Source organism: Nerophis ophidion, linkage group LG25 (genome assembly GCF_033978795.1).
Source record: "Nerophis ophidion isolate RoL-2023_Sa linkage group LG25, RoL_Noph_v1.0, whole genome shotgun sequence".
Lineage (NCBI taxonomy): Eukaryota > Metazoa > Chordata > Actinopteri > Syngnathiformes > Syngnathidae > Nerophis > Nerophis ophidion.
Window position 1 is genome coordinate 12,091,027 of NC_084635.1, and position 19,250 is coordinate 12,110,276.

The 19,250-nt window shown below is 39.3% G+C and overlaps 1 protein-coding gene across 2 annotated transcripts in view; it reads right to left on the reverse strand.

Annotated features, from left to right (window-relative positions):
• tspan4a (tetraspanin 4a) overlaps nucleotides 1-19,250 on the reverse strand; it is a 526,989-nt gene that overhangs the window by 461,515 nt on the left and 46,224 nt on the right. The window contains exon 2 of one of the 2 annotated variants that reach the window (XM_061887282.1): nucleotides 2,766-2,848. The exons of the other annotated variant lie outside the window; for it this stretch is intronic. The gene's annotated coding sequence lies outside the window, so the exon portion shown is untranslated. The remainder of the gene's footprint in view (nucleotides 1-2,765; nucleotides 2,849-19,250) is intronic. 2 annotated transcript variants of the gene reach the window in all.

The window sequence follows — 19,250 nt, forward strand, 5'->3', positions numbered from 1 at the left end:
TGTTTGAAATGTTTGGTTTGAGCGACTAACTGTGTTCTTTGTGTCTATCTAAACTTTGAGTGGCTCTATCAATTTGGAAGTATTAACAAAGGCAAAGTGGATGCTTATGTTTGGCTTATGCTTATGTTTAGAGCAGGGGTCACCAACGCGGTGCCCGCGGGCACCAGGTAGCCCGTAAGGACCAGATGAGTAGCCCGCTGGCCTGTTCTAAAAATAGCTCAAATAGCAGCACTTACCAGTGAGCTGCCTCTATTTTCTAAATTGTATTTATTTACTAGCTTGCTTGACATGTTTAATTCTAAGAGAGACAAAACTCAAATAGAATTTGAAAATCCAAGAAAATATTTTAAAGACTTGGTCTTCACTTGTTTAAATAAATTCATAAATTGTTTTACTTTGATTCTTATAACTTTCAGAAAGACCATTTTAGAGAAAAAATACAACCTTAAAAATGATCTTAGGATTTTTTATCACATATACCTTTTTACCTTTAAAATTCATTCCTCTTCTTTCCTGACAATTTAAATCAATGTTCAAGTAAATTTATTTTCTTTATTGTAAAGAAGAATAAAGAGAATTAAATTTAATTATTCCTTTTAGCTTCTGTTTTTTTCAACAAAGAATATTTGTGAAATATTTCTTCAAACTTACTATGATTAAAATTCAAAAAAATTATTCTGGCAAATCTAGAACATCTGTAGAATCAAATTTAAATCATATTTCAAAGTCTTTTGAATTTCATTTAAAATTTTTGTTCTGGAAAATCTAGAACAAATAATGATTCGTCTTTGTTAGAAATATAGCTTGGCCCAACATGTTTAAAACATGTCATTAAAATTCTAAAATTAAATGTAATCAAGAAAATTTGCTAATGATGTTCCATAAATTCTTTTTTTTTTTTTTTTTTTTTTTTTTTCAAAAAGATTCGAATTAGCTAGTTTTTCTCTTCACTTTTATCGGTTGAATTTTGAATTTTAAAGAGTGGAAATTGAAGATAAACTATGTTTCAAAATTAAATTTTCATTTTTTTTCGAGTTTTCTCCCCTTTTAAAAAGTGTTTTTTTCATCATTTATTCCCTACAAAAAACCTTCCGTAAAAGGAAAAAAAATGTACGACGGAATGACAGACAGAAATACCCATTTTTTTATATATATATAAATGGATTTATTTATTAAAGGTAAATTGAGCAAATTGGCTATTTCTGTCAATTTATTTAAGTGTGTATCAAACTGGTAGCCCTTCGCATTAATCAGTACCCAAGAAGTAGCTCTTGGTTTCAAAAAGGTTGGTGACCCCTGCTTTAGACACTCAGTTAAGTTGCTTACTTTTTACTTAGTTACTTAAGCTGTATATTTACTGCTACATGTATGTGATTAATGAACTTAGATAAACTTAAAGCAATGTTGTGATGACCTGTTTATTAGTTTAAACTCAAAATAACGCAAGGGTTTGCTTTGTTTAGGGTTATCAACCTAATCACCCTCTAATTAACCCTACAGTAAACTGGAATGAGAAGATTTGATTTGTTCTTGCATTCCAAGGACCAAGGTCCTTTTTAAAGTCCTACTGAAACCCACTACTACCGACCACGCAGTCTGATAGTTTATATATCAATGATGAAATATTAACATTGCAACACATGCCAATACGGCCTTTTTAGTTTACTAAATTACAATTTTAAATTTCCCGCGGAGTTTCCAGTTAAAAACGTCGTGGAATGATGACGCTTTTTTGTGACGTTATTGGATGGAGGGGACATATTAGCCCAGCACTACACACAGCTAAAAGTTGTTTCTTTTCATCGCATAATTACACAGTATTTTGGACATCTGTGTTGCTGAATCTTTTGCAATTTGTTCAATTAATAAAGAAGAAGTCAAAGTAGAAAGGCGGAGGGAGGGAGCTTTTAGCCCTTAGCCACACAAACACATGGTGTTTCCTTGTTTAAAATTCCCAGAGGTGAAACTTTACTATGGATCAAAGCGGTCAAGCGAACACGTGTCGACCGCCAGTTTTCGGTGAGAAAATTGTGGAAATAATTCGCCTCCTACCGGAGATCAGCGGAGCATCTGTCGCGCTGCAGCTGCCTCAGAGACGGCCGTCAACACACCCGTGGACACACCCCTCCGACTATCAGGTACTATTTTACTCACTAAAACAATAGCAAGACAATAGAGTGCTAAGGTATTTCCTAGAATTATCCTACTAAATGTGTCTAAAAACATCTGAATCGCTCCCAATGCAATCGCCCTTTTTTTTCCTTTTTTTCTAGTCAGTCACTCTAAATTTCCTCATCCACGAATCTTTCATCCTTGCTTAAATTAATGGGGAAATTGTCGCTTTCTCGGTCCGAATAGCTCTTGCTGCTGGAGGCTCACATTGTAGACAATGTGAGGATGTGAGGAGCCCTACAACCACTGACGTCACACGCACATTGTCTGCTACTTCCGGTAAAGGCAAGGCTTTTTTATTAGCTGCGAACTTTATCATGGATGTTCTCTTCTAAATCCTTTCAGCAAAAATATGGCAATATCGCGAAATGATCAAGTATGACACATAGAATGGACCTGCTATCCCCGTTTGAATAGGAAAATCTCATTTCAGTAGGCCTTTAAGTTGGGCCAAAGAACTGGGGGAATTAAACACAACTCGACAGTTGATAACCGCACAACTTGACAGTTGCTAACACAACTTGACAGGTACTGTCAAAATTGAAATTGCAAAAAACATATTAAAAGTGAAAAAATGTAATATTTGAACTCACTATTCGACGCCGTATAAACCAGTGGTACCCTTCCTCGCCATCTGTGCCCGGACTGCAAAGCCAGTGGTGCCCCAAGTTGTAGGCTGCGTCAGACCAAGACATTGTCTCACAGGATGTAGTTCCTCTTTAAATATCCTCCTTGAATATGGCCTTGCCAATATATCGCCACGTTTGATGGGTTAATAATGGTGTTTAGTTGAAGATGTCCGATTATTCACATTTGAAATTATCTTGATCATTTAGAACAGGGGTCGGGAACCTTTTTGGCTGAGAGAGCCATGAAAGCCAAATATTTTAAAGTGTATTTCCGTGAGAGCCATATCATATTTTTTAACACTGAACACAACTAAATGCATGCATTTTTAGTAAAGACCAATTTTTTAGAGTATAATAGGTCTCTTATTCTTATTCTGTTTATTCTGAAGCTAACCAATAATAAATACAATTATTCTTCCCATTAATGTGACTTCTTGATCAGCTGCGATAGAAAACAATGGATGCATGAGAATGTTTTATAAATTGAACATTATTTTTAATTATTAATTATTTATCGTGTTAAGCAACGTCAGCTAAGATTTATCTAAGAGCCAAATGCAGTCATCAAAAGAGCCACATCTGGCTCGAGAGCCATAGGTTCCCTACCTCTGATTTAGAAGGTCATACTTAGTCAACAGCCATACATGTTTCACTAAGGGTGGCCGTATGAATAACGCCAACACTGTCATAAACATGTGCCATATAGTGAAACCACACTAAACAACAATGACTAACACATTTCAGGAGAATATATGCACTGCAACTCAACATAAGCGCAACAGAACAAATTCCCAGAATTCCCTGCAGCACCAACTCTTCTAGGAAGCTACAATACATCTGCCACCTAATCAACGTTTTGTTCTCCTTCTCTGCTATCACGGTCTGGCTATGACGCAAGACTTCCCGCTTCCTGCTAAATTGAAACTTGTGATTGGATACTCACTTTGGAATGACAAGTGAGTATCCAATCACAGTCTCGATAACATCAGACTACTTAGATGGGCTACTGTCAACAACTTGTGATCTGATTGGCTATCGCAACTGTCGCTCAACTCTTTGTGTTCTCAAATTGATCCGCTAACGGTCCCGGTGAGTATCCAATCCCAGGACGTGTAAAATGTCTCAATAACGTGAGACCAGCTAGAAGGCCTTACTGACAACAACTCATGATCTGATTGGCTATTGCAACTGTCTATCAACTGTATGGGCCCGTTCACTTACAGTGCACGGACGCCCGCATTGTTCAGTCTGAAGGCCTTGGGCAGATTTGGTACAACATGGCAACATAAGCTAGCAGTATTCTGATTGGATACAAAGTACAAACCCCGTTTCCATATGAGTTGGGAAATTGTGTTAGATGTAAATATAAACGGAATACAATGATTTGCAAATCCTTTTCAACCCATATTCAGTTGAATATGCTACAAAGACAACATATTTGATGTGCAAACTGATAAAAAAAAATGTTTTCCAAATAATCATTAACTTTAGAATTTGCAGCCAGCAACATGTGACAAAGAAGTTGGGAAAGGTAGCAATAAATACTGATAAAGTTGAGGAATGCTCATCAAACACTTATATGGAACATCCCACAAGTGTGCAGGCTAATTGGGAACAGGTGGGTGCCATGATTGGGTATAAAAGCAGCTTCAATGAAATGCTAAGTAATTCACAAACAAGGATGGGGCGAGGGTCACCAATTGTAGGCAAATTGTCTTAACTGTTTTAGAACAACATTTTTTCAACGAGCTATTGCAAGGAATTTAGGGATTTTACCATCTACGGTCCGTAAAATCATCAAAAAGTTCAGAGAATCTGGAGAAATCACTGCACATAAGCGATGATATTACAGACTTTTGAACCCTCAGGCGGTACTGCATCAAAAACTGACATCAGTGTGTAAAGGATATCACCACATGGGCTCATGAACACTTCATAAAACCACTGTGACTAACTACAGTTGGTCGCTACATCTGTAATTGAAAGTTAAAACTCTACGATGCAAAGCCAAACCCATTGATCAAGAAACATGTGACGAAGAAGTTAGGAGAGGTGGCAATAAATACTGATAAAGTTGAGGAACACTCATCAAACACTTATTTGGAACATCCCATAGGTGTGCAGGCTATTTGGGAACAGGTGGGTGCCATGATCGGGTATAAAAACAGCTTCCCAAAAAATGCTCAGTCTTTCACAAGAAAGGATGGGGCGAGGTACACCCCTTTGTCCACAACTGTGTGAGCAAATAGTCAAACAGTTTAACAACAACGTTTCTCAAAGTACAATTGCAAGAAATTTAGGGTTTTCAACATCTACGGTCCATAATATAATCAAAAGGTTCAGAGAATCTGGAGAAATCACCCCACTTTAGTGGCATGGCCGGAAACCAACATTGAATGACCGTGACCTTCGAACCCTCAGACGGCACTGTACCAAAAACCGACATCAATCTCTAATGGATATAACCACATGGGCTCAGGAACATTTCAAAAAACTACTGTCAATAAATACAGTTTGTCGCTACATCTGTAAGTGCAAGTTAAAGCTCTACTATGCAAAGCGAAAGCCATTTATCAACAACACCCAGAAACGCCGCCAGCTTCGCTGGGCCTAAGCTCATCTACGATGGACTGATGCAAAGTGGAAAAGTGTTTTGTGGTCTGACAAGTCCACATTTAAATTTTTTGGGGGAAACTGTGGATGTTGTGTCCTCCAGAACAAAGAGGAAAATAACCATCCGGATTGTTCTAGGTGCAAAGATGAAAAGCCAGTGTGATGGTATGGGGGTGTATTAGGGGCCAAGGCATGGGTAACTTACACATCTGTGAAGGCACCATTAATGCTGAAAGGTACATAGAGGTTTTGAAGCAACATATGTTGCCGTTCAAGCAACATTATCATGGACGCCCCTGCTTATTTCAGCATGAAAATGCCAGGATACGTGTTACAACAGTGTGGCTTCATAGTAAAAGAGTGTGGGTACTAGAATGGCCTAACTGCAGTCCAGACCTGTCTCCCATCGAAAATGTGTGGCGCATTATTAAGCGTAAAATACAACAGCGGAGATCCCGGACTGTTGAATGACTAAAGCTCTACATAAAACAAGAATGAGAAAGAATTCCACTTTCAAAGCTTCAACAATTAGTTTCCTCAGTTCCCAAACGTTTATTGAGTGTTGTTAAGAGAAAAGATTATGTAAGACAGTGGTGAACATGCCCTTTTCCCAACTACTTTGGCACGTGTTGCAGCCATGAAATTCTAAGTTGATTATTATTTGCCAAAAATAAATAAAGTTCATGAGTTTGAACATCAAATATCTTGTCTTTGTAGTGCATACAACTGAATATGAGTTGAAAAGGATTTGCAAATCATTGTATTCCGTTTATATTTACATCTAACACAATTTCCCAAATCATATGGAAACGGGGTTTGTAGAACTACAAACAGCTCTGGAAGGAGTATAACCTCTGCACAAAAATAATCGGCTGCCCCTTCCCCTTTTACACAGCTCCCGTTGCCTCAACCGAGCAAAAAAACATTACCAAGGACAGCAGACACCCTGGCTTCCACCTGTTTGACCTGCTGCCATCGGGCCGGTGCTACAAGTCCATCAGAGCCAGAACAAACAGGCTCGGAGACAGCTTTTTTCCTACAGCTGTCACCATCCTCAACTCAAACTTATAATAAATCAGGGGTCACCAACCTTTTTGAAACTAAGAGCTACTTCTTGGGTACTGATTAATGCGAAGGGCTACCAGTTTGATACACACTTAAATAAATTGCCAGAAATAGCCAATTTGCTCAATTTACTTTTAATAAAAAAATCTATACAGTATATATATAGAAAAAATGGGTATTTCTGTCTGTCATTCCGTCGTATATTTTTTTTCCTTTTACGGAAGGTTTTTTGTAGAGAATAAATGATGAAAAAAAACACTTAATTGAACGTTTTATAAGAGGAGAAAACAGGAAAAAAAAGAAAATTTGATTTTGAAACATAGTTTATCTTCAATTTCGACTCTTTAAAATTCAAAATTCAACCGAAAAAAGAAGAGAAAAACTAGCTAATTCGAATCTTTTTGAAAATATTTAAAAAATAATTTATGGAACATCATTAGTAATTTTTCCTGATTAAGATTAATTTTAGAATTTTGATGAAATGTTTTAAATGGTTAAAATCCAATCTGCACTTTGTTAGAATATATAACAAATTGGACCAATTTGTTATATTTCTAACAAAGACAAATCATTATTTCTTCGAGATTTTCCAGATCAAAAATTTTAAAGGAAATTCGAAAGACTTTGAAATAAGATTTAAATTTGATTCTAAAGAGTTTCTAGATTTGCTAGAATATATATATTTTTTTAATCATAATAAGTTTGAAGAAATATTTTACAAATATTCTTCGTCGAAAAAACAGAAGCTAAAATGAAGAATCTAATTAAAATTGATTTATTATTCTTTACAATAAATAAATAAAAATTACTTGAACATTGATTTAAATTTTCAGGAAAGAAGAGGAAGGAATTTAAAAGGTAAAAAGTTATATGTGTTTAAAAATCCTAAAACCATTTTTAAGATTGTAGTTTTTCTCTAAAATTCTCTTACTAAAACTTATAAGAGGCAAAGTAAAAAAATAAATAACTTTATTTAAACAAATTCTATTTGAGTTTTGTCTCTCTTAGAATTAAAAATGTCAAGCAAAGCGACACCAGCTTGCTAGTGAATAAAAAATAAAAAATAAAAATAGAGGCAGCTCACTGGTAAGTGCTGCTATTTGAGCTATTTTTAGAACAGGCCAGCGGGCGACTCATCTGGTCCTGACGGGCTACCTGGTGCCCGCGGGGACCGCGTTGGTGACCCCTGCAATAAATTATTCACCCCTATACAAGGCCCTGCGATGAGGTAGCGACTTGTCCAGGGTGTAGCCCGCCTTCCGCCCTAATGCAGCTGAGCTAGGTTCCAGCGATCCCCCGCGACCCTGAACGGGACAAGCGGTAGAAATGGATGGATGGCACTCCTATACAATATCTAACCCTAGTACCTTACTGTGTAATATTACCCTTCGAGTGCAATACGTTGGACACTGATTGTCATTACTTTATTACTCCAGTACTCTTGTTTTTTGTTCTGTGTACTGTACAGTTTTTTGTATATTGTTTTGTATATTGTACAGGATTGCTTATTGTTTTTATTGCATAGTAGTCTGTTTATTTCAATTCTTATTTTTTTAATCTTTATTACTTATGTGATGTATTTTTATTCCATATTTGTTTCCACTATCGCACCTTAAATTGGAGTCCTTAAAGGCCTACTGAAACCCACTACTATCGACCACGCAGTCTGATAGTTTATATAACAATGATGAAATATTAACATTGCAACACATGCCAATACGGCCTTTTTAGTTTACTAAATTACAATTTTACATTTCGCGCGGACTGTCATACTAAAATGTCGCGGTATGATGACACGTGCGCGTGACATCACACATTGTAGAGGACATTTTGGTGCAGCACCGTTCCCAGCTATAAGTCTGTTTTCATCACATAATTACACAGTATTCTGGACATCTGTGTTGCTGAACCTTTTGCTATTTGTTCAATGAATAATGGAGACGTCAAAGAAGAAAGCTGTAGGTGGGAAGCGGTGTATTACGGCCGCCTTTAGTAACACAAACACAGCCGGTGTTTCATTGTTTACATTCCCGAAAGATGACAGTCAAGCTTTACTATGGAACAGAGATGTCAAGCGAACACGGTTGGATCGGACCACACACAAAGTACAGTGTATTACGCAGCGATCATTTCGAAAGATCGTGTTTCGAAGGGCAGAGATGGGCATCGCCACCACCCGTCGACTGGTGCTGAAAAAAGGTGCGCAGGTTGTACAGGTACGACCATATAATCTCACTAAAACTCTAGTAACACAATAAGCAGATAAAGGATTTTCCAGAATTATCCAACTAAATGTGTCTAATAACATCTGAATCGCTCCCACCGACCTCGTCTTTTTTTTTCTCTAGTCCTTCACTCTCACTTTCATCATTCACAAATCTTTCATCCTCGCTCAAATTAATGGAGAAATCGTCGCTTTCTTGGTCCAAATCGCTCTCGCTGCTGGTGGCCATGATTGTAAACAATTTTCAGATGTGAGGAGCTCCACAATCCGTGACGTCACGGGCATATCGTCTGCTACCTCCGATACAGGCAAGGCTTTTTTATTAGCGACCAAAAGTTGCAAACGTTATCGTGGATGTTCTCTACTAAATCCTTTTAGCAAAAATATGTCAATTTCGCGAAATGATCAAGTATGACACATAGAATGGACCTGCTATCCCCGTTTGAATAAGAAAATCTCATTTCAGTAGGCCTTTAATCTTGTTATATGCAAATATGACAGGCATTGAATTTGTTGATGGTTACAACGATATAGGGGGGACTACAGCAAAATACAGCATTCAGAAAGGCACAAATAACATTGTTTTCTACGAATGCTAATTTCCGACAAATGCTATAAAACATATTTGTATTCGGAAACCCAAAAAACGTATAAAAAAGCTACGTTTCCTCATGAGACCGCAGTGCATGATGTGCCCAGATGTGAAGAAAAAAAAGGTGACTAACACAGGCTGTTCCACAAAGCAAGAAAGAAGGCTTGGCTGAGTATAAAAAGACTTAACTGCATTACTATTTTTGTTGAATAGATTTGTGTTCCATAACTGGTTTCTGGAGGCGGTTTATAACTTTCGGGAGGCAGAGTTTGTTCGCCTTCAATGCAAAACAGACTAATCCACCCGACTGCAAGGCAAATAAACAGTGGGAGAAATGATTTGCCTTGACCTGATGCCCTACTCAGTAGTGGAGAATAACACTTTTCACATGCTCCTCAATGTGGTTGCAACAAAACATCAACCAATATTGCATATCCATAATTATTATAATGGATGATTAAAGGCCTACTGAAATGAGATGTTCTTATTTAAAAACGGGGATATCAGGTCCATTCTATGTGTCATACTTGATCATTTTGCGATATTGCCATATTTTTGCTGAAAGGATTTAGTAGAGAACATCAATGATAAAATTTGCAACTTTCGCAGACGATGTGCGCGTGACGTCACTGGTTGTAGGGCTCCTCACATCGTTTACAATCATAGCCAGCAGCCGCTAGAGCTATTCGGCCCGAGAAAGCGACAATTTCCCCATTAATTTGAGCGAGGAAGAACGATTCGTGGATGAGGAAATTTAGAGTGAAGGCCTAGGGGGAAAAAAAGGGAAAAAAAGGCGGGGGCAGTGAGAGCAATTCAGATGTTCTTAAACACATTTACTAGGATAATTCTGGGAAATCCCTTATCTGCCTATTGTGTTGCTAGTGTTTTAGTGAGTTAAATAGTACCTTAAAGTCGGAGGGGTATGGCCACAGGTGTGTTGACAAGTGTGTTGACGCCAGAGTCTCTGAGAGAAGTGACGGCAGCTGCAGGAGGACGCTGGCTCCGCTGATCTCCGGTAATAGGCGACTTATTTCCACAATTTTCTCACCGAAAACTGCCGGTTGACATGTGTTCGGGATCCACGAAAAAGTTCGCAACTTTCGGTTCTAAGAGAAAAGCCCTGCCCAGACGATGATGTCACCCGTGTGATGGCTCCTCACGTATTCACATTGTTTTTAATGGGAGCCTCCAACAAAAACAGCTATTCGGACCGAGAAAACGACAATTTCCCCATTAATTTGAGCGAGGATGAAAGATTTGTGTTTGAGGATATTAATAGCGACGGACTAGGAAAAAAAAAAAAAACGCGATTGCATTGGGACGGATTCCGATGTTTTTAGACACATTTACTAGGATAATTCTGGGAAATCCCTTATCTTTCTATTGTGTTGCTAGTGTTTTAGTGAGTTAAATAGTACCTGATAGTCGGAAGGGTGTCTCCACGGGTGTCTTGACGCGTAGTGTGTCAGGGGAGTCGACGGCAGCTATGGACGGCACAAGCTCAGCTTTTCTCCGGTAAGAACTGACTTTTTACCACAATTTTCTCACCGAAACCTGCTGGTTGACATTCGGTAGGGATCCATGTTCTCTTGACCGCGCTCTGATCCATAGGAAAGTTTCACCTCCAGGAATTTTAAACAAGGAATCACCGTGTGTTTGTGTGGCTAAAGGCTAAAACTTCCCAACTCCATCTTTCTACTGTGACTTCTCCATTATTAATTGAACAATTTCAAAAGATTCAGCAACACAGATGTCCAAAATACTGTGTAATTATGCCGTTAAAGCAGACGACTTTTAGCTGTGTGTGTGTGTGTGCGCAGCGCTCATACTTCCTAAAAACCCGTGACGTCTTGGACACGTCATCATTACACGACGTTCCCAAGACGAAACTCCCGGGAAATTTAAAATTGTAATTTAATAAACTAAACCGTCCGTATTGGCATGTGTTGCAATGTTAATATTTCATCATTGATATATAAACTATCAGACTGCGTGGTCGGTAGTAGTGGGTTTCAGTAGGCCTTTAAAGAATACTTACACTATAATTTCAATCAGAAGTGTAACGTATAAAAACTGAATTTTGTCAGGCTTGGTCAAAAGATAGGACTCAGATGCACAGTAGGGATTAATTCGCCAGGCTTTTATTTTGAAGGCTTCCTTTCACCCCCAGAGTCAGGGAAATTCAGAATAGGCTATAACTAAACTAGTCGGCGAAAAAGGTTCCAAAAAAAAGGGAGCAACCAAAAATCACTCCGATAGGAGGAAAACACAAAAAGGATAAACTATACTTGGTGCCGTTTATTCAATGAAATTTATTATAAACGCAAAACGCTCCAACAGGAGGAAGAAACAATTGCTATGAAATTTGTACACTGTCTCTAATCGGGGCGGCATAGCTCGGTTGGTAGAGTGGCCGTGCCAGCAACTTGAGGGTTGCAGGTTCGATTCCCGCTTCCGCCATCCTAGTCACTGCCGTTGTGTCCTTGGGCAAGACACTTTACCCACCTGCTCCCAGTGCCACCCACACTGGTTTAAAAATGTAACTTAGATATTGGGTTTCACTATGTAAAGCGCTTTGTTTCACTAGAGAAAAGCGCTATATAAATATAATTCACTTCACAATTCACACTAATCTAGTAAAGATTAACAAAAAGTGTCACTCAAAAAACTAAGGAAAAGGAGGAACTGTAAAAAAAAAACCAGAAAACTCACCACTTCGCCTGAAAAACTAAATAACACAAAATCACTCTGCTGAGGAGGAGGAAAAGAAAACTCTAAATATCAAAGAAGGAAATCAGGATCAAGGTATTCAAACACGAGACGAGGCAAGGCATGGACAGGATGCTAGAGAAGCACGAATAAACAAGACAATCTGGCACAGAACAAAGGGAGGCGTGGGCTTATAAGACACATGAGGGTGATGGGGAACAGGTGGAAACAATCAGGGATGACGTCAGACTGATGACACAAAAGGAAGGGCAAGTGACTTGAAACGAGAGGAATTACTTTTCAAACTAAAACATGCAATTCACAAGACCGAAGAAACCAAGACAAGACATCCTTCACCACGGTGTGACAAATTTAATGTCTACCGTATTTTAATCGCTCCAAAGTATAAGTCGCACCGGCCGAAAATGCATAATAAAGAAGGAAAAAAACATATAAGTCGCACTAGAGTAGAAGTCACATTTTTTGGAGAAATTTATTTGATAAAATCCAACACCAAGAATAGACATTTGAAAGGCAATTAGCTTTTTTAGTTTTCTTCATTTCAGTAAGAGTAGTAAGTTTCTGGTTTACTCCAAACTTTCTTTCTGCTGCTCGATTGCCATTTTCTGCCGCATATTTCACAACTTCCGGCTTGTAACTTGCAGTGTAGGATTTCCTTTTCGGTGGCATTTTTCTTCAGTCCTTCTCAGTTTTTATAAGTTACCACCAATGTTGAAATCATACATTTTCATAGGTGCAGAAGTACTAGCAGGTAGCATCTTTTTTTTTTTCACAATGCACTTCTTCCATGACCCGCCCCCGCCAAATTTTTATTGGTTGACGCGTGTGACGATTGCTGATACACGCCTAGTCTCTTACGTGAATAAGATAAATAATATTTGATATTTTACGGTAATGTGCTAATAATTTCACACATACAGTGGGGCAAAAAAGTATTTAGTCAGCCACCGATTGTGCAAGTTCTCCCACTTAAAATGATGACAGAGGTCTGTAATTTTCATCATAGGTACACTTCAACTGTGAGAGACAGAATGTGGAAAAAACATCCAGGAATTCACATTGTAGGAATTTTAAAGAATTTATTTGTAAATTATGGTGGAAAATAAGTATTTGGTCAACCATTCAAAGGAGGTTTTGGCTCAAAATCTCACGATACATGGCCCCATTCATTCTTTCCTTAACACGGATCAATCATCCTGTCCCCTTAGCAGAAAAACAGTCCCAAAGCATGATGTTTCCACCCTCATGCTTCACAGTAGGTATGGTGTTCTTGGGATGCAACTCAGTATTCTTCTTCCTCCAAACACGACGAGTTGAGTTTATACCAAAATGGATACATGGATGATACAGCAGAGGATTAGGAGAATGTCATGTGGTCAGATGAAACCAAAATAGAACTTTTTGGTATAAACTCAACTCGTCGTGTTTGGAGGAAGAAGAATACTGAGTTGCATCCCAAGAACACCATACCTACTGTGAAGCATGGGGGTGGAAACATCATGTTTTGGGGCTGTTTTTCTGCTAAAGGGACAGAACGATTGATCCGTGTTAAGGAACGAATGAATGGGGCCATGTATCGTGAGATTTTGAGCCAAAACCTCCTTTGAATGGTTGACCAAATTTTCGACCATAATTTACAAATATTTTTTTTTAAATTCCTACAATGTGAATCCCTGGATTTTTTTTTACATTCTGTCTCTCACAGTTGAAGTGTACCTGTGATGAAAATTACAGACCTCTGTCATCATTTTGAGTGGGAGAACTTGCACAATCGGTGGCTGACTAATTACTTTTTTGCCCCACTGTAAATCGCTCCAGAATATAAATCTCACCCTCGGCCAAACTATGAAAAAAACTGCGATTTATAATCCAAAAAATACAGTATTTTGAATTTCACTGGAGTACAAATATTTTCCCTCCTCAACATATACCAATACCAACTGTTTTGCACACTCCTAAATTATTAGAATGCAACATTTTTAAAACAGGTTACAAGACCTCATTTTCCTTGCTGACATATGACATATACACACAGCGAGTAATCCATGGCCTAAAAACGTAAATCACCTAAAAATCTAATTAAAATAAAAATTAAGAAAAAAAATATATATATTTTATTTTTTATTTTGAATTGATTTAGAATTAGAATTAATAAAAATCACAATTTGGATGTGAACATTTTTTTTGGAGCACCCCTACGTAACGTTTCAAAATGTTCACGATGACATGTGACTTCAGGTACTCCTGTCAGTGTAGTTTTTCCGTCCATCCATTTCCTACCCCTGATCCCTTTTTTCTGCCAGTATTAAGAGGGCCGGTCTGCAAAGTAAACCACATTTCATCATCCTCAGTGCAGTGCAAGCTATTCGAGTTTTCATTTTAGACACTTTTGGCATTTTTACCAAGTCAGCTTTTTTCTGGGGTGGGCGATTACGCAATAATACCGTACCGTGGCTGTCATACTGTGACGACATCATACGGTGAGATTTTGATATGGTTACATGTCTAGTTATGCGCCCCAATGATAACACAGCACACCAAACACCTCGATTCATGACCATCCAGACCAGACCTGGGCAGTTATTTTGACTCGGTGGGCCAAAATAACCGATAAAAATGTGTCTGGTGGCCTATATCTATTTTTAAAAACACATACACAATACAAAACCTCACAAGAATGTCTGAGTGAATGCTAAAAACGTTATGACAGACCGCCTTCAAAACGCAATGGAATTTTACATTTTTTTACTGAATGAAACACCCACAATGTACATGGAAATTAAGTATGTGTAAATTACGATATTAACTACGAACGATAAAACACTGAATATTGACCACATATAAAGCAATGGATGTCGAGCGGGTCCAACATGATACTGTGAAAGTTCAATCCATAATGGATCCAACACAGTCGCAAGAGTCCAGTCCAAAGCGGATCCAACACAGCAGCGAGAGTCCCGTTCACAGCGGAGCCAGCAGGAAACCATCCCAAGCGGAGGCGGATCAGCAGCGCAGAGATGTCCCCAGCCGATACACAGGCAAGCAGTACATGGCCACCGGATCGGACCGGACCCCCTCCACAAGGGAGAGTGGGACATAGGAGAAAAAGAAAAGAAACGGCAGATCAACTGGTCTAAAAAGGGAGTCTATTTAAAGGCTACAGTATACAAATGAGTTTTAAGGTGAGACTTAAATGCTTCTACTGAGGTAGCATCTCGAACTTTTACCGGGAGGGCATTCCAGAGTACTGGAGCCCGAAATGAAAACGCTCTATAGCCCGCAGACTTTTTTTGGGCTTTGGGAATCACTAATAAGCCGGAGTCCTTTGAACGCAGATTTCTTGCCGGGACATAAGGTACAATACAATCGGCAAGATAGGATGGAGCTAGACCGTGTAGTATTTTATACGTAAGTAGTAAAACCTTAAAGTCACATCTTAAGTGCACAGGAAGCCAGTGCAGGTGAGCCAGTACAGGCGTAATGTGATCAAACTTTCTTGTTCTTGTCAAAAGTCTAGCAGCCGCATTTTGTACCAACTGTAATCTTTTAATGCTAGACATGGGGAGACCCGAAAATAATACGTCACAGTACTCGAGGCGAGACGTAACAAACGCATGGATAATGATCTCAGCGTCTTTAGTGGACAAAATGGAGCGAATTTTTAGCGATATTACGGAGATGAAAGAAGGCCGTTTTAGTAACGCTTTTAATGTGTGACTCAAAGGAGAGAGTTGGGTCAAAGATAACACCCAGATTCAGGGTATATATTGACGCTTACATAGGTCTGGTGATAATGTTCCCCTTTTAAGAATAATCTCTGCATCTGAGTCCATTCCTCAGTCCAAGCCTGACAAGATACTGTTAGTTAACAACAATTTTTGTCTTATTTTTACCCCCTTTTGCTTATAAAACATGAAATTATCTCGCGTTTGCCACCTTTTGTCAAAGACAAAAACAGCATATACGCATATATGTTTTATATGCGTACCATGATTCAAATGCAACTGAAGTTAAGTCTCACCTTAAAACTCATCTGTATACTCTAGCCTTTAAATAGACCTCCTTTTTAGACCAGTTGATCTGCCGCTTCTTTTCTTTCTCCTATGTCCCCCCCTCCCTTGTGGAGGGTGTCCGGTCCAATGACCATGGATGAAGTACTGGCTGTCCAGAGTCGAGACCCAGGATGGACTGCTCGTCGGGACCCAGGATGGAGCGCTCGCCTGTATCGGTTGGGGACATTTGTACGCCGCTGATCCGCCTCCGCTTGAGATGGTTTCCTGTGGACGGGACTCTCGCTGCTGTCTTGGATCCGCTTGAACTAAACTCTCGCGGCTGTGTTGGAGCCACTATGGATTGAACTTTCACAATATCATGTTAGACCCGCTCGACATCCATTGCTTTCGGTCCCCTAGAGGGGGGGGGGGGGGGGGGGGGTTGCCCACATCTGAGGTCCTCTCCAAGGTTTCTCATAGTCAGCCTTGTCACTGGCGTCCCACTGGATGTGAATTCTCCCTGCCCACTGGGTGTGAGTTTTCCTTGCCCTTTTGTGGGTTCTTCCGAGGATGTTGTAGTCGTAATGATTTGTGCAGTCCTTTGAGACATTTGTGATTTGGGGCTATATAAATAAACATTGATTGATTGATTGATCACAGACTTGTAAGTTGGAGTCGTAAGCGGGAGTGTTTTTCCTTTCATGATGATTTTAGGAGTCATCCCATCAGCGCAATGCAGAGACACCACTGGAATCCCGCTGTGAGTAATCTATTCAGGAGAGTGGTCATAGAGCACGAGAGATAAGTGATAAATCTCCGGGGAGAACACAAAATGACTCGAATCACAGCACTGCCAAATGATTCATTTCATTTGCCGATGCTTTTAACTCTCTCTCCCCTGAAAGACCTTGGTGTTCTCACACACCCGCAAACTGGATGATCGCCGTTGAGCGATCCTAAATCTTATTATCAGTGAAGTGTGTTTTGCATCGTATCCGTGTCTCTACATACGTAGGCTCGCGTACACAACTGTTTTATCTTCACGGAGACAAAGAGTAATGCGAAACATTACATAATGCACTCCATACATCTGCTTATGTATGGCTCTGAACGTGTAACAATGATGTGGATTACCAGATACTGTATCTCCTACAGCAGTGTTTTTCAACCTTTTATGAGCCGAATCGCATTTTTTGCGTTGTAAAAAATGTGGAGTCACACCACTAGCAGAAATCATTGAAAAATGATACTCAGTTGACTAAAAAAGTTGTCGCAAAGGCCTACTGAAATGAGATTTTCTTATTTAAACGGGGATAGCAGGTCCATTCTATGTGTCATACTTGATCAGTTCGCAATATTGCCATATTTTTGCTGAAAGGATTTAGTAGAGAACATCGACGATAAAGTTTGCAACTTTTGGTCGCTAATAAAAAAGCCCTGCCTTTACCGGAAGTAGAAGCCGATGTGAGCGTGACGTCACCCGTGTGAGGGCTCCTCACATCCTCACATTGATTACAATCAGTGCGAGCGATTCTGACCGAGAAAGCGACAATTTCCCCATTAATTGGAGCGAGGATGAAAGATTCGTGGATGAGGATAGTTAGAGTGAAGGACTAGAAGAAAGAAAAAAAAAGACAGGGCAGTGGGAGCGATTCAGATGTTATTAGACACATTTACTTGGATAATTCTGGAAAATCCCTTATCTGCTTATTGTGTTACTAGTGTTTTAGTGAGATTATAAAGTCATACCTGAAAGTCGGAGGGGTGACCGCCATTGTCTCTAAGGGAAGCCAAGAAAGTCGCAGCTGCCTCTTTGACAGCTGCAGGAAGAACGACACAAGTTCCTCTCATGTTTACGGTAAGAGCCGACTTATTACCACAATTTTCTCACCAAAGCCTGCCGGTTGACATGTGGTAGAGAAACATGTTCGCTTGACCGCTCTGTTCCATATTAAAGCCTTACAACAAACAAAGAAACACCGGCTGTGTTTATGTTGCTACAGGCAGCTGCAATCCACCGCTTTCCACCAACAGCATTCTTCTTTGTAGTCTCCATTATTAATTGAACAAATTGCAAAAGATTCAGCAACACAGATGTCCAGAATACTGTGTAATTATGCGATTAAAGCGGACGAATTTTAGCCGTGAGTGGTGCTGGGATCAAATGTCCGCTACAACCAATAACGTCACAAGCACGCGTCAACATAAGCGTCATTATTCCGCGACGTTTTCAATAGGATTCTTCGCGGGAAATTTAAAATTGCAATTTAGTAAACTAAAAAGGCCGTATTGGCATGTGTTGCAATGCTAATATTTAATCATTGATATATAAACTATCAGACTGCGTGGTCGGTAGTAGTGGGTTTCAGTAGGCCTTTAAACCATAACCAAGCATGCATCAGTATAGCTCTTGTCTCAAAGTAGGTGTACTGTCACCACCTGTCACATCACGCCATGACCTATTGAGTTTTTTGCTGTTTTCCCGTGTGTAGTGTTTCAGTTCTTGTCTTGCGCTCCTATTTTGGTGTCTTTTCCTGTTTTGTTGGCATTTTCCTGAAGCAGTTTCATGTGTTCCTTAAACGCCATTCCCTGCATCTGCTTTGTTTTAGCAATCAAGACTATTTAAATTGTTGCTATCCTTTTTTGTGGGGACATTGTTGATTGTCATGTCATGTTCGGATGTACTTTGTGGACGCCGTCTGCTCCACACGCTGTAAGTCTTTGCCGTTGTCCAGCATTCTGTTTTTGTTTATTTTGTAGCCAATTCAGTTTTAGTTTCGTTCTGAATAGCCTTCCCCTTTTCTTAGGGGCACTCACCTTTCGTTTATTTTTGGTTTAAAGGCCTACTGAAACCCACTACTACCGACCACGCAGTCTGATAGTTTATATATCAATGATGAAATATTAACATTGCAACACATGCCAATACGGCCTTTTTAGTTTACTAAATTGCAATTTGAAATTTCCCATGGAGTTTCCTGTTGAAAAGGTCGTGGAATGATGACGCGTGTTTGTTACGTTAGCCCAGCACCACTTGCGGCTAAAAGTCGTCTCTTTTCATCGCATAATTACACAGTATTCTGGACATCTGTGTTGCTGAATCTTTTGCAATTTGTTCAATTATTAATGGAGAAGTCAAAGTAGAAAGATGGAGGTGGGAAGCTTTTAGCCTTTAGCCACACAAACACACGGTGTTTCCTTATTTAAAATTCCCGGAGGTGAAGCTTTACTAT